Raw genomic sequence first — 3,809 nt, forward strand, 5'->3', positions numbered from 1 at the left:
GGAGAACAACGAAGAGTACTGCTCCAATATCTGGCGGCAGTCCTCCCGCTGCTCAGGAGTTAGGGATGGGGAGAGAATCACTCCAACGACCCATCCTTTTCCTGAGACGAAAAAAGGTCGGGGAGAGGTTCGGTTTCCGCTTCCTCTACTCCATCAGTCACCATCATCAAGATGACCTCGGGCCTCTCATGGTGGGGTTTGAGGCGATTAGCATGCAGCACCCGTAGGGCTGCCGAGGAGACTTAAGATCCACCAGGTAGGTGGCCTTACCCTTCTTCTCTAACACCTCAAAGGGGCCTGTCCAGCTATCCTGGAGAGCGCTTAACTCTCCAGGTTCCATCACTCACACTTTCTGGCCAGGCTCCAACTCCACCGGGTGAGCGTTGTGGTCATACCACTCTTTCATTACTGCTTGGCTGGCTTCCAAGTTGTCAGAACTTGCTTCCACAACTTTGCCATTTGGCTCCGGAAGGCCAGCATGTAGCTCACCACATCCTGGGGAGGCTTTCTGGGAGACTTTTCCCATCCATCCTTCACCAGGCTGAGAGGTCCACGTACAGGGTGCCCGTACAGTAGCTCAAAGGGGCTGAAGCCCACTCCCTTCTGCGGCACTTCCCTGTAGGAGAATAACAGACAGGGTAGGAGGACGTCCCATTTCCTCCGCAGGCTCTCAGGCAGACTTCTTATCATGCCTTTCAAGGTCTTGTTGAACCTCTCTACCAGTCCATTGGACTGGGGGTGGTATGGAGTTGTGAACCGGTAGGTCACTCCACACTCCTTCCACATTGCCCGCATATATGCTGACATGAAGTTGGTCCCCCTGTCGGACACAACTTCCTTGGGGAAACCCACTCGGGTAAAGATCCCCATCAGGGACCTAGCCACAACAGGTGCAGTGACAGTCCTCAGAGGAATTGCCTCTCGGTACCGCGTGGCGTGATCCACCAGAACCAGGATAAACCTGTGACCAGCTGTAGTTGGTGGATCCAATGGCCCCACAATGTCGATGCCCACCCTTTCAAAGGGGGTGCTAACGACAGGTAGTGGTTCCAGGGGAGCTTTCAGCTTCACCCCTGTCTTCCCACTGGCTTGACAGGATACACTTGTCCGACAGTAAGTGTCAGATGCCACTTTCATCTGAGGCCAGTAAAAGTGGGGGACAAGCCGGGCAAAGGTCTTGTCCTGACCTAAGTGTCCTGCCAAGGGTATCTCATGAGCCAATTCGAGAAGAAAGACTCGGTATCGCTGAGGGACTACCAAGGCCCGTGATGAACCAGGCAAAGGTACCTTGGGTTCAGTGTAGAGGAGTCCGTCCTCCCAGTAAATATGGTAGTGCCCTGCAACGTTCCCTGCTGCCTGGGCTTCGGCCTGTCGCCTCAGTCCCTCAAGGGTAGGGTACTCCTTTTGGCCCTTACAAAACTCCTCTCTGGTAGGCCCTCCCTCCACATGCCACTCGGCAGGGATAGGTAAGTCCTCCAGGGAGACTACTTCCCCCTCCACGGACTCCGAGCCCACCACCGCAGGTGGCCGATCTGTCTCATGGGGCGTGGAAGCCAAAGCAGGCTTCTCCTGTCTTCGGGTCTGTCCCTTTTTGGCAGCGGGCTGGGCCATTGTTCCAGGCTCCAGCCCAGGCGAACTCCCTCTCTCGGCAGTCGCAGACCTGGTGCTTGCACAGGCCCAGTCAGGTGTACCCAGCATCTCCGAATGAGTCCGGTATTCCACCTCTCTCCAAGCATTGTGCTCCATGTCATTTCCCAGCAGACAATCGACTGGCACGGCAGGGCTTACGGCAACTCAAAGTGAACCTGCAACCCCTTCCCACTCAAATGGAACCTCGGCCACAGGGTAGTAGCCCAATCTGCCGTCAGCCATCGCGGCGGGGTGGAGTACATGTGGAATCACCTGCTCTGGAGACACCAGTTGACTCCTTACCATAGTCATACTGGCTCCTGTGTCTCTCAGAGCCTCCCCTCTTTGGCCATTGATGGTGATCCATTGCCCATACTTGGTAGTATTTGAGGGCACCTGGATCTTAGGAACCATCTCACGGTCTCCCAGGGACACTAAGGTGACACCCGCCCACTCACCCCCCTTATCTAAGGGAAACTCCTCCCCAAGCGCTACACTAGCTACTCCCGGGGCTTTTCCTCCGGTGGGAGGGGGTGGTCTCTTTGGGCACTTGACATTTCCCTTATAATGTCCAACACCACCACACTCAAAGCAGTGGACAACCCTTGGCTGCTGGTTTTGGCCAGGATGAGGGTTCCTGGGCGGGTTAGCCTTAGGGATGAATCCTGTTCCCTTTCGCTGGAAACTGTTTTGGGGACCTTTGGAGAACTCCCGCTTTTTATTTCCCCCCTCCTTCTTCTGGGGGGCGCCCTGTCTGCCCCTTTGGGAATCCCCTCCAGTCCCCTTCGAGGACACCCGGGTACTTGCCCAGATGTCTGCCTCCTCTGCAAGCTTCCGGGGGTTGGTCAGTTTGCTGTCCACCAGGTATTGACGCAGCTCGGGAAAACATTTCTCGAGTAGGTGCTCTTTAAGAATAAGGTCATATAATCCCTCATAGTCCTTCACCTCGCTGCCTTGTCTTGTATCCAACCCTCTAGTGCCATCCTTGCATAGTCCAGGAAATCCACCCAATTTTGTGTGCCTAGTTTGTGACTTCCCCTGAACTTTTGCCGATACTTCTCTGGGGTCAGCCCAAACTTCTTAATTAGCGCCACTTTCATGGTGGGGTAGTGGGTCTGCTCTTCCTGTTCCAGGGCCAATAATGTGTCCCGTCCAATAGGAGGCATGTACTTGTACAAACCACCCCCCCAGTGTTTTTCCTGGATCCCATGGGCTCTTAAGGAGACCTCATAGGCAGCCAGCCACTTGGCGATGTCATCCCCTGGGCTGTAGCTGGCCACTATATCTTTAGGTAGGTAGGGTCTGTCTTCCCTGGTCAGTTCTTTTGTTTCGCTGCCACCATTTGGAGAATTGGAGGGTCCTAACTGTAGGGCCTTGAGTTCTAGCTCCCTAAGTTTCAACTCATGAGCCATCCTCTGTTCCTCCCTCTCCTGTTCCAACCTGGCTAATTCCCACTTCAGCTGTCTTTTTTCCCTCCTGTCCGCTAGTTCAGCTTCGGTTAAGCTTCTTCCGGAGACACTGCTGCCCCCCCTTGAGAAGGTCCTAGATCCTGGGAGTAGGTTTTCCATCTCCGGATGGAACAATCCCTCTACCCCTATGACTGTGTCCCGGTCCGTCCCCTCTTCCTCCTCCTTTCCCTCTCCATGTGCTGCCACCCAAGTTCTCAAACTGGTCTGGAGTTCCCCCTTCTTGGCACCACGCTTAAAAAACACTCCCATCTTTTGGCAAAAATCTCTAAGCTGGGCTGCAGAATAGGTTTCCAGTTCCTCATCTCTGAGGGGACACCTTGACTCCTACCAGAACGCCGTGAGGGGAACGGCCAGACACCTGAAAGCGCCGTGAGGGCAACGGCAGTAGTTCCATCGGGAACTACATTTCCTAACAACCCCGGGCACCCCGCACACCTGCCACGAGAACAGCGTGCCTGGAGGCGCTACAAAAGGCAGAGGCTGCACGAGCTTTTGCGGGGGACATCTCTGAGGGGACACCTTGACTCCTACCAGAACGCCGTGAGGGGAACGGCTAGACACCTGAAAGCGCCGTGAGGGCAACGGCAGTAGTTCCATCGGGAACTACATTTCCCAGCAACCCCGGGCACCCCACACACCTGCCACGAGACCAGCGCGCCTGGAGGCGCTACAAAAGGCAGAGGTTGCACAAGCTTTTGCGGGGGACATCTC

Source organism: Lissotriton vulgaris, chromosome 6 (assembly GCF_964263255.1).
Source record: "Lissotriton vulgaris chromosome 6, aLisVul1.2, whole genome shotgun sequence".
NCBI lineage: Eukaryota > Metazoa > Chordata > Amphibia > Caudata > Salamandridae > Lissotriton > Lissotriton vulgaris.